At 40.7% G+C, this 12963-nt stretch overlaps 1 pseudogene; it reads right to left on the bottom strand.

The window, feature by feature from the left end:
* Positions 1–4410: 4410 nt before the first annotated feature.
* LOC100583843 lies at positions 4411–8291 on the bottom strand (annotated as a pseudogene).
* Between the last annotated feature and the right edge of the window lie 4672 nt (positions 8292–12963).

Below are 12963 nucleotides of genomic sequence, written 5' to 3'. Positions count from 1 at the left end.
CTCACGTGCAGAGACACACATAGACTCAAAATAAAGGGATGGAGGAAGATCTATCAAGCAAATGGAAAACAAAAAAAGGCAGGGGTTGCAATCCTAGTCTCTGATAAAATAGACTTAAAACCAACAAAGATCAAAAGAGACAAAGAAGGCCATTACATAATGGTAAAGGCATCAATTCAACAAGAAGAGCTAACTATCCTAAATATATATGCACCCAACACAGGAGCACCCAGATTCATAAAGCAAGTCCTGAGTGACCTACAAAGGGACTTAAACTCCCACACAATAATAATGGGAGATTTTAACACCCCACTGTCAACATTAGACAGATCAACGAGACAGAAAGTTAACAAGGATATACAGGAATTGAACTCAGCTCTGCACAAAGTGGACCTAATAGACATCTACAGAACTCTCCACCCCAAATCAATAGAATATACATTTTTTTCAGCACACCACACCTATTCCAAAATTGACCACATAGTTGGAAGTAAAGCTCTCCTCAGTAAATGTAAAAGAACAGAAATTATAACCAACTGTCTCTCAGACCACAGTGCAATCAAACTAGAACTCAGGATTAAGAAACTCACTCAAAACCGCTCAAGTACATGGAAACTGAACAACCTGCTCCTGAATGACTACTGGGTACACAATGAAATGAAGGCAGAAATAAAGATGTTCTTTGAAACCAACGAGAACAAAGACACAACATACCAGAATCTCTGGGACACATTTAAAGCAGTGTGTAGAAGGAAATTTATAGCACTAAATGCCCACAAGAGAAAGCAGGAAAGATCCAAAATTGACACCCTAACATCACAATTAAAAGAACTAGAAAAGCAAGAGCAAACACATTCAAAAGCTAGCAGAAGGCTAGAAATAACTAAAATCAGAGCAGAACTGAAGGAAATAGAGACAGGAAAAACCCTTCAAAAAATTAATGAATCCAGGAGCTGTTTTTTTGAAAAGATCAACAAAATTCATAGACCGCTAGCAAGACTAATAAAGAAGAAAAGAGAGAAGAATCAAATAGATGCAATAAAAAATGAAAAAGGGGATATCACCACCGATCCCACAGAAATACAATCTACCATCAGAGAATACTACAAACACCTCTATGCAAATAAACTAGAAAATCTAGAAGAAATGGATAAATTCCTCAACAAATACACCCTCCAAAGACTAAACCAGGAAGAAGTTGAATCTCTGAATAGACCAATAACAGGCTCTGAAATTGTGGCAATAATCAACAGCTTACCAACCAAAAAGAGTCCAGGACCTGATGGATTCACAGCCGAATGCTACCAGAGGTACAAGGAGGAACTGGTACCATTACTTCTGAAACTATTCCAATCAACAGAAAAAGGGAATCCTCCCTAACACATTTTATGAGGCCAGCATCGTCCTGATACCAAAGCCTGGCAGACAGATAACCAAAAAAGAGAATTTCAGACCAATATCCTTGATGAACATTGACGCAAAAATCCTCAATAAAATACTGCCAAAACGAATCCAGCAGCACATCAAAAAGCTTATCCACCATGATCAAGTGGGCTTCATCCCTGGGATGCAAGGCTGGTTCACCATACGCAAATCAATAAATGTAATCCAGCATATAAACAGAACCAAAGACAAAAACCACATGATTATCTCAATAGATGCAGAAAAGGCCCTTGACAAAATTCAACAACGCTTCATGCTAAAAGCTCTCAATAAATTAGGTATTGATGGGATGTATTTCAAAATAATGAGAGATATATATGACAAACCCACAGGTAATATCATACTGAATGGGCAAAAACTGGAAGCATTCCCTTTGAAAACTGACACAAGACAGGGATGCCCTCTCTCACCACTCCTATTCAACACAGTGCTGGAAGTCCTGGCCAGGGCAATCAGGCAGGAGAAAGAAATAAAGGGTATTCAATTAGGAAAAGAGGAAGTCAAATTGTCCCTGTTTGCAGATGACATGATTGTATATCTAGAAAACCCCACTGTCTCAGCCCCAAATCTCCTTAAGCTGATTAGCAACTTCAGCAAAGTCTCAGGATACAAAATCAATGTACAAAATTCACAAGCATTCTTGTACACCAATCACAGACAAACAGAGAGCCAAATCATGAGGGAACTCCCATTCACAATTGCTTCAAAGAGAATAAATTACCTAGGAATCCAACTTACAAGGGATGTGAAGGACCTCTTCAAGGAGAACTACAAACCACTGTTCAATGAAATAAAAGAGGATACAAACAAATGGAAGAACATTCCATGCTCATGGGTAGGAAGAATCAATATCGTGAAAATGGCCCTACTGCCCAAGGTAATTTATAGATTCAATGACATCCCCATCAAGCTACCAATGACTTTCTTCACAGAATTGGAAAAAACTACTTTAAAGTTCACATGGAACCAAAAAAGAGCCCGCATCACCAAGTCAATCCTAAGTCAAAAGAACAAAGCTGGAGGCATCACGCTACCTGACTTCAAACTATACTACAAGGCTACAGTAACCAAAACAGCATGGTACTGGTACCACAACAGAGACATAGATCAATGGAACAGAACAGAGCCCTCAGAAATAATGCCGCATATCTACAACTATCTGATCTTTGACAAACTTGACAAAAACAAGAAATGGGGAAAGGATTCTCTATTTAGTAAATGGTGCTGGGAAAACTGGCTAGCCATATGTAGAAAGCTGAAACTGGATCCCTTCCTTACACCTTATACAAAAATTAATTCAAGATGGATTAAAGACTTAAATGTTAGACCTAAAACCATAAAAACTCTAGAAGAAAACCTAGGCAATACCATTCAGGACATAGGCATGGGCAAGGACTTCATGTCTAAAACACCAAAAGCAATGTCAAGAAAACCCAAAACTGACAAATGGGATCTAATTAAACTAAAGAGCTTCTGCACAGCAAAAGAAACTGCCATCAGAGTCAACAGGCAACCTACAGAATGGGAGAAAATTTTCACAACCTACTCATCTGACAAAGGGCTAATATCCAGAATCTACAATGAACTCAAACAAATTTACAAGAAAAAAACATACAACCCCATCAAAAAGTGGGCGAAGGACATGAACAGACACTTCTCAAAAGAAGACATTTATGCAGCCAAAAAACACATGAAAAAATGCTCATCATCACTGGCCATCAGAGAAATGCAAATCAAAACCACAATGAGATACCATCTCACACCAGTTCGAATGGCAATCATTAAAACGTCTGGAAACAACAGTTGCTGGAGAGGATGTGGAGAAATAGGAACACTTTTACACTGTTGGTGGGACTGTAAACTAGTTCAAGCATTGTGGAAGTCAGTGTGGCGATTCCTCAGGGATCTAGAACTAGAAGTACCCTTTGACCCAGCCATCCCATTACTGGGTATATACCCAACGGACTATAAATCATGCTGCTATAAAGACACATGCACACGTATGTTTATTGCAGCACTACTCACAATAGCAAAGACTTGGAACCAACCCAAATGTCCAACAATGATAGACTGGATTAAGAAAATGTGGCACATAGACACCATGGAATACTATGCAGCCATAAAGAATGATGAGTTCATGTCCTTTGTAGGGACATGGATGAAACTGGAAACCATCATTCTCAGTAAACTATTTCGAGGACAAAAAACCAAACACCACATGTTCTCACTCATAGGTGGGAATTGAGCAATGAGAACTCATGGACACAGGAAGGGGAACATCACACTCTGGGTACTGTTGTGCGGTGGGGGGAGGGGGGAGGGACAGCATTAGGAGATATACCTAATGCTAAATGACTCGTTAATGGGTGCAGCAAACCAACATGGCACATAGATACATATGTAACAAACCTGTACATTGTGCACATGTACCCTAAAAACTAAAGTATAATAATTTAAAAAAAGATAAAGAAAGAAAAAGTATTAAGAATAAAAATAGTATTAAATTCTAGTGACTTTCTAAATTAGATCTATTCAGTTTGCCTTATCTAACCCAGGTTAACCTACTGCCAACTTTCCACCTGCAAACATAGGCGCAGGTATGGTCTTCTTCTGGAGTCCCTAGTGGACATGTGATAGCTAGTAACAAAAGTTGCATGAGAAAACTGAAGTTTAATACTTAAAATAACCAAGTGAATGAAACAAACCCGGAACAGAAAGTAAAGCCTCTAGAAGAGGCACTGCCAATTTTTAGCAATGTCTCTGTATTTTAATCCTTGAATGTTAAAAATCCAATGTTAAGTATAAATATTAGTTTGGGGAAAAATTATATCTAGTCTTTAACCACACAAGTTTTCTTTGGTTCACCTTTAAAAAAAGAATATTTTATTCAATTTAACATATAAGCAAACATATGTTCATTTATTTTCCTTTTGTTTCTACTCCCCTGCACTCTCTCACTTATTTGTTTCAGTAGACAAGAAATGCACCATATCCCCCTGCCTGGATGGGTGTTCTTGGAGAAGAACAAGCATACAGACTAAAATCCTGTGTTTGGAAACCATCCCAATTCAAGGAGGGTTCTGATGCACTGCAGTGAATTTTTGGCAATGAGCGGGCCAGCAGCTCAATAGAAGCGAGAATTTGGGGAAACAGTGGTCTCTCATCTCTTTTCTTTTTGAGGCACTCTGCCATTAATCTCTTCATGGCTTTTGGACAGTTACTCTGTACCTTACTGAGAACTGGAGATAGGTATCCTTGTCCCACCATAAAAATTATCTGTTCCCTGTTGTTGATGTTTGAATAAGGTAACTGTCCAGTCATCAATTTATAAAGAAGAATCCCAAATGCATATACATCTGACTGAAAGATGTATGAATTTTTATCTTGCATTCTGATGACTTCTGGTGCCACACACAAAAAAGATCCACACAACTGTTCAAACTGATTGGATCCACTCCATCAAGATTTCACTGTGGCTAGACCAAAATCACCTATTTTCACTGTGAGGTCTTCATGAAGAACTATATTATTACTCTTGAGGTCTCTGTGGATGATTGACTTGGTGTGTCAGTAATCCATGCCCTGTGCAGTCTGTTGTGCAATATGTATAAGTTTGATCATCTCAGATTTGGTCTCAATTATATGGAGATGGTAATACAAGCTGGAGCCCTCACACCACTGGGTAACAATAGCCAGTTGTGGCTTTGTGGAATAGCCCACGAAGAGTAGGCTATTCACGTGTTATGTTTTCCTGAGTACTCCTCCTTCATTTTTGAAGGCTTGTAACTGCTGAGGTGTAGGTGCTGCCACATTCAACATTTTCACTGCCACATCACCATGCCACTTTCCCTTGTAGACTGTTCCAAATGATCCAGATCCAATTCTTTGTCCTACTGTAGTCTGCCTATCAGGAATCTCCCAATCATCATTTGAGTCCTGTCTACCATGTGTTTTCGTTTGATTCCTGTCTTCTGAGGATGAAGATGACTTCCTTTCTCGCTGAGGTCCTGGAGATTTTTGTAAGGCTTTCACGTTAGTGAGTGACCCAGGCAGGGGGTGTGCCAGACAAACCTGTGGTTGATCCTCCATCACCACGAAATCCTTGGTCTCTGATCAAGTCATCAATATCGACAGGTTCTATTGTGCTTATATGCACATTGGGAGCTGATGAGGACCAGTCTCGCCCAAACTGATTTCAATGATCTTCATCTGCTGGTGGGAAGGGCTGTGGAATTGGAATGGATTTTGAAGGAGCCAGATTGGTGAGAATTTGGGGCCCAGTAGAATCTGAGGGGGGTGCCGAAGGAGATGATCCAGATGTAAGGGCAGTCTCTTCTAAGGAGGCCTATTCCTGTGGCACTGAGTGGCGTTCAAAGAACTTGGAGAAAAACAACAAATCAAGTTGGTCATAAATAACACACATCAGTGGAACCTCTGTACTACAACACTGGTGAAATTTATAACCACATGTTTGACAGCGGAAACCCTGGAAAAGCAGCTTTTGACAAAAGTCACAAAATGCTAAGGTGAAAAATGTTTTTCATATGAAGTTCTGTGTTGTAAGTGGAACATTCTCCAACACTTCCACATACAATTCTTCTCCAGTAAGCCAGGAAACACCAGTGTCCTAGCCAATTGCTTTTTTCTCTCCATCCTGAATTCTGTAAACAGCACAGCACTCTGGGATTAGACCTCTCATCATCAGTGCTTTCTTTAGACTGTCTCTGACTGTAACTCCACACCTTGCAGGTACCACTGTCCTCTGCTTGTTGGGCAGGAAGACTCTAACAATAGGTTTTTTTTACTATTACTATACTTTAAGTTTTAGGGTACATGTGCACAATGTGCAGGTTTGTTACATATGTATCCATGTGCCATGTTGGTTTGCTGCACCCATTAACTCGTCATTTAGCATTAGGTATATCTCCTCATGCTATCCCTCCCCCGTCCCCCCACCCCACAACAGTCCCCAGAGTGTGATGTTCCCCTTCCTGTGTCCATGTGTTATTGTTCAATTCCCACCTATGAGTGAGAACATGTGGTGTTTGCTTTTTGTCCTTGCGATAGTTTACTTAGAATGATGATTTCCAGTTTCATCCATGTCCCTACAAAGGGAACTCATCATTTTTTTTATTATTATACTTTAGGTTTTAGGGTACATGTGCACAATGTGCAGGTTTGTTACATATGTATCCATGTGCCGTGTTGGTTTGATGCACCCATTGACTCGTCATTTAGCATTAGGTATATCTCCTAATGCTGTCCCCCCTCTCCCCCCAACCCACAACAGTACCCGGAGTGTGATGTTCTCCTTCCTGTGTCCATGAGTTGTCATTGTTCAGTTCCCACTTATGAGTGTGAACATGCGGTGTTTGGTTTTTGTCCTTGCGATAGTTTACTGAGAATGATGGTTTCCAGTTTCATCCATGTCCCTACAAAGGACATGAACTCATCATTTTTTATGGCTGCATAGTATTCCATGGTGTATAGGTGCCACATTTTCTTAATCCAGTCTATTGCTGTTGGACATTTGGGTTGGTTCCAACTCTTTGCTATTGTGAATAGTGCCGCAATAAACATATGTGTGCATGTGTCTTTATAGCAGCATGATTTATAGTCCTTTGGGTATATACCCAGTAATGGGATGGCTGGGTCAAATGGTATTTCTAGTTCTAGATCACTGAGGAATCGCCACACTGACTTCCACATGGTTGAACTAGTTTACAGTCCCACCAACACTGTAAAAGTGTTCCTATTTCTTCACATCCTCTCCAGCACCTGTTGTTTCCTGGCTTTTTAATGATGGCCATTCTAACTGGTGTGAGATGCTATCTCATTGTGGTTTTGATTTGCATTTCTCTGATGGCCAGTGATGATGAGCATTTTTTCATGTGTTTTTTGGCTGCATAAATGTCTTGTTTTGAGAAGTGTCTGTTCATGTCCTTCGCCCACTTTTTGATGAGATTGTTTGTTTTTTTCTTGTAAATGTGTTTGAGTTCATTGTAGATTCTGGATATTAGCCCTTTGTCAGATGAGTAGGTTGCAAAAATTTTCTCCCATTTTGTAGGTTGCCTGTTCACTCTGATGGTAGTTTCTTTTGCTGTGCAGAAGCTCTTTAGTTTAATTAGATCCCATTTGTCAATTTTGGCTTTTGTTGCCATTGCTTTTGGTGTTTTAGACATGAAGTCCTTGCCCATGCCTATGTCCTGAATGGTAATGCCTAGGTTTTCTTCTAGGGTTTTTATGATTTTAGGTAACAATAGGTTTTTGTGGTGACTTGGGGTTGCTCCATGCCACATCTGTGGGATTTTGAAAAACTGAAAGAAATAAAGGTAGCACTGAAAGGCTAAAAGAGGAAGAAGATTTAACAGTGTCCATTGATGCAGAGCTAGAAACAGAAAAATCAGTTCCGTTCCCCAGACATTCTAAATAACTGTTGTTCTCTTTGTTGGAGTGTATCTAGCTTGGTGGTATATTCCTCATAGGCTTCCAGATATACTGATGGTGGATTATGCTCCCCACCAAATTTGTATAATAGGGCCTCTATATGTTCCTGTGTCAACTTAATTATTTGTTTGATATTCCACACTTTGTGGTATTTGTCCTACTGGTTCTTTCTTTTCCTCACTTCTTTGGGATTAGCTTTTATTAATCATTTTTTCTCTTCTGTTGGTTTAGAAGTTAAAAGTCTGGTTTCTACATTTTTAGAAGATAACCTCCTTGGGAATGGCACGGTCCACAGCCGAAGGGGCCGCGGCGCTGGCGCCAGCCTCGGGCTCCACGTTCTGGTTGAATAGAGCCTCACCGGGCTCCACACCGCCACCACCACCACTGCTCAGCGCCGCCATCTTATCGTATGTTTTCATTTATCTGGGATAAATGCCCCCAAATTCAGTTACTGTGTCGTGGTAATTTCATGTTTAGTTTTTAAAGAAACTTCCAAGCTGTCAAGGACAAGGCAGGTGAAGGCAGTCAAGGGCAAACCAATAATAGCAATAACAATAATAATAATGATAAGGCAGACTCACTCCAAAAGGGAGAATACTAAGGATGCTGGACAAGGTCTTAAGGTGGCACAGCTAAAAGACAAAACAAAAGCTTTATAGCTTTTTTCTTATCCTGATCAACAGTGCAGCTTAAGAAGAGTGAAGTTAAACAGAATGGTGAAACTCCTTTATTGCTCCTCCCCATACACTGACTACCAAAGCAAGATGACTTGCTACCTCAGTAACTATGATTCCACCTTTACTTACTAGCATTAAGGATGGCGAATAGATTGCAACAGAGAGATATTAGGTTCTTCATTTTGTAGGGCTGGGGCTATAGAGAAAAATAAATAGCAAAGAGTCTTAGAAGCAAATACTTCCCCAAATCTCCCAGAATAGGCTATCCAGCTACACCACCTACCTCCATTTTCCCAGAGCTGGTAGAGCTTCTGGAGAACATGGCTTGAAACATGCCGCTAAATAGTAGGTTTTAAGGGCCTATACTAAATTTAAATCATTCTATGATAAGTGTTTGAGACATTTACAATTATAGAAGTTAGAAAAATTGGGTTTAAGTGGATAAAGTGCCAGAGAAGGAAGTCAATGGAGTGTAATGGTTAAGGATGTGGATACTGACAGACTATGGCTGATATTCCTAATATACAAAGAACTCTTAAAAATTGAATGAATAAAACCAAAAACCCAATAGAAAAATAGGGAAAATATCTAAACAGACAGTTCATACAAAAGATATAAAAACTATCCTCAAACATATGAAGAGATGTTCAAACTCAGAATTAGAGAAATGCAAAGTAAAAATACACTGAGACACAATTTCTCACCTATCAGACTGGCAAAAAAAAAATGACAACATATTCTGCTGCTGAAGCTGTGAGGAAACAGGCACTCTCATACATTCACGGTGAGAAAGCAAACTGCTACAACACTTCTGGCGGCAAATCTGCAATACCTAATAATTCTACATATGTCCTTACTTTTTTTAAAAAAGTAACACCTTTATTGAAATAAAATTTACCTACTATACAATTCACCCATTTAAAGTGAATACACCCATATAATTTAATGATTTTTCATAAATTCACAGTTGTGTAAGCATCACCACAATCAGTTTTACATCATTTTCATCACCTCTAAAATAAATTGCATTCACAGTAGCAGTCGCTCCTCATTTCCCCTCACAACTCTCCCCACCCCTATCACTGGGGTGGGGAGAGCAACCACTAATACCTACTTTCTGTCTCTAAATAGCAGAGAGGCATATGGGAAGATATAAGACTGAACATTCACAGCAATCATGGGGAGAACACTAGACTTGCACAGGTTATAAAATTGAGGATTCAAGCTATATTTACCTAAATTCCCAGGGAAAGGGAAGTTCTAAGTCACATCTCTTTAAAAGTGAATGACACTCTTGATTTTAGAGCAGGTACACCACTCTCCCTTCTAGGTCAACCTCGAGAAATTTGCTTTCAAGAACAAAAGAGAAGCTCTTGAATTATGCCTTGTTGAGCCATGGCATCCACATGATTCCAGAAAGAATACCAGAAGTTCTATACCAAGAAGCCCTCCAGATAATCAAGGAAGTTTAGCAGATCTGGAGTTGCTAGGTATTACTGATAGCTCTTTATCATCCTTTCATAATGACTACTCCATTAAATTACTTTTCCAGAAAAGGAAAGGGTTATACAGAAAATAGTTTTGCACTCCAGGAGCTAAAAACTATTTCTCTCATAATATTGGCCTACGAATATCCAACCACTTACCCTGGCAAATTATTTCTCTGTTACTAATTTTCAAAAAAGGTTGGTCATGGCTAAAGGCAGCTACCCAATGTGGGAAAAGAAAGTTGATGATCAAGGCCATTATTGAGACATGGATATACCACACTGAAAAATCCCAAAATTTCATGGAGGTCTAATGTGGCTGTCACAACTTACAGCATCAGAGGCCAGAAAAACTCAGTCTATACCAAGTGAGGTAGACTTTCTTTTATAGATAACTTTCCCTTTCCCTATTATCCTGAAGTTAAAACAGGCCCCAAATCTTAGGAGGTAGCAGAGGAATACGATTCTGAAAGATTATCTGGCCTGAGAACATTCTGATTATCAATTTCAGCTATACCACAGTAGATAAATGGTGAGCAATAAAGATTTAATTTAGCAGGCCTGAGACTTCTATTCTTAGAAGGGCCTAGTTACAAGGTTGGCCCTTAGCTGACATCTTCAACCTTGGTTCTGGAGTATTCTCAGTCAACAGATAACTTATTAGGGAAGCACATTGTAGATTATATGTGAAAGCTATATGATTTTTGCTGAACACCTACCTTCCTGCTGGGAATCCAGCATTTTGGCATGTGCCAGGCAAGGAGTGCTTGTGTGATTAGTCCCCAGTAAAAATCTTGGGTCCTGAGTCTCTAGTGGGCTTCCATGGTAGAAATCATTTCACACATGTTGCTGCATTTTCATTGCAGGGCTAAACGTGTGCTCTGTGTCACCCTTCTTAGAGAAGGAGAGCATACAAGGCTTGCACAGGGATTTCTCCAGACTTCACCTGTGTCTTTTCCCTTTATAATCTAGTTGTGTATCCTTATTGCATCACTAGAATAACTCTTAACCGTCCATAAAACTATGTGCAGGCAAGATGACGGAATAGAAAGCTCCACCAATCATCCCCATCACAAGGACATCAAGTTAACAACTATCTACACAGAAGAAAAAAAAAATACCTTCATAAGAACCAAAAATCAGGTGAGCACTCATAGTACCTGGACTTAACTTTATATTGTTGAAAGAGGCACTGAAGAGACAAAAGTCCTGAATTGCTGATGCCACCCCTCCTCCACTCGGGCAGCTGCAGAGTGGTGCAGAGAGCTTCTCTAGCCACTGGGGGGAAAAGAACACAGCAGTTATTACCCAATGAACTCAGTGATGTCCAGTTAGAGCAGAAAGGAAACCCAGACCAAACTCAGCTGATGCCCACTTACGAAGAGAGCATTTAAACCAGACCTTGCCAGAGGAAAATTATCAATTCTAGAAGTCCAAACTTGAGTGCCTGCAAACCTCACCACTAAAGACAATAGCATCCTGTGTCTCCAAGTAAACTTGAAAAGCAGTCTAAGACATAAGAACTGCAACTCTTAGCTGAGTTCTAGTGCTAAATTAGGCCTGGAGACAGTGAACTGAGTGAGCACATGACATACTAAGACATCAGCTGGGGCAGCCAAGGGAATATTGCCATCACCTCTCCATAACCTCAGGCTGCACAGCTCATGGCTTCAAAAGAGACTCCTTCCTTCCACTTGAGGAGAAGAGAGAGAAGAGGGGGGAGAACTTTATCTTACATCTAAGATACCAGCTAAGCCACAGCAGGATAGGGCACTGATCAGAGTCCTAAGGGCCCCATTCTAGGCGCTAGATCCCAGACAACATTTCTAGACACACCCGGGGCCAGAAGAGAACCTGCTGCCTTGAAGGAAAGGACCCAGTCCTGACAGCATTTATCACATGCCAACTGAAGAGCCCTTTGACCCTGAATAATGAGCAGTGACACCCGCCTTGGGTGAGTGACTGAGACTTGTTGGCTTCAGGTGAGACTCACAGCACATGACCAGCTGTGGTGGCTACAGGGCAAAACTCCATCTTCTTGAGAAAAGCAGAGAAAAAAGGAAAGGGGACTTTGTCTTTCACATTAGGTACCAGCATGGCCACAGTGGGGTAGAGCAATTCCAGGACTTGAATCTTGGACAGCATTTCTGGACGTGCCCTGGGCCAAAGGAGAGAATATTGTCCTGAAGGGTGAGTCCCAGGCCAGGGAGCATTCATAGCAAGCTGACTTAAGAGACTTTGGGCATTAAGGGAATATAAGCAATAGCCTGGCAGTACTCTTTGTGGGCTGGGGTGGTAGTAGCTAGGAAATGAGGTTCCTTTGCCTTTGAAAAGGGAGGGAAGAGTTTTAAAAAATGTGTTTTGTGGTTTGACTGCCAGCGCAGTCACAAAGCAATAGAACACTTGGTAGACTTCAAAGGAATTTGACTCTAGTCTGTGAATTCCAAACAGCACTTCTGGACTCACCAGGGAATTGGGGGACCTTGCCTCCCTGAAAGGAAGGACACAGTCCAGGCTGGCTTTGCCACTTGATGATTGTAGAGCCCCAGGACCTTGAGTGTACACAGGAAGTAGCCAGGGAGTGGTCACAGCAGGCCTTAGGCTAGACCCAGCACTGGGCTGGCTTCAAGTCTGACCCAGCATAGCCATAGTGGTGGTGGACACAGGGTTGCTTGTGCCACCCATTCCCAGCTTTAGGTGGCTTAGAAAGAGAGATTCTTTTTTGGAAGAAAGTAAGGGAAGAGAACAAGTCTCTGCCTGGTAATTCAGAGAATTCTTCCCCATCTTGTCCAAGACTATGAAGAGGATACCTCTATAAGTCTGTGAAAACCACAACATTACTATATTTTGGGTGTCCCCTAGAGCAGAAGCAGCTTAGATCATGACACCCAAGTCCTTTCAAATACCTA

This window comes from Nomascus leucogenys, chromosome X (assembly GCF_006542625.1).
Source record: "Nomascus leucogenys isolate Asia chromosome X, Asia_NLE_v1, whole genome shotgun sequence".
Lineage (NCBI taxonomy): Eukaryota > Metazoa > Chordata > Mammalia > Primates > Hylobatidae > Nomascus > Nomascus leucogenys.
The sequence above is the reverse complement of the archived record's forward strand: the minus strand, read 5'-3'. Positions and strand labels throughout refer to the sequence as shown.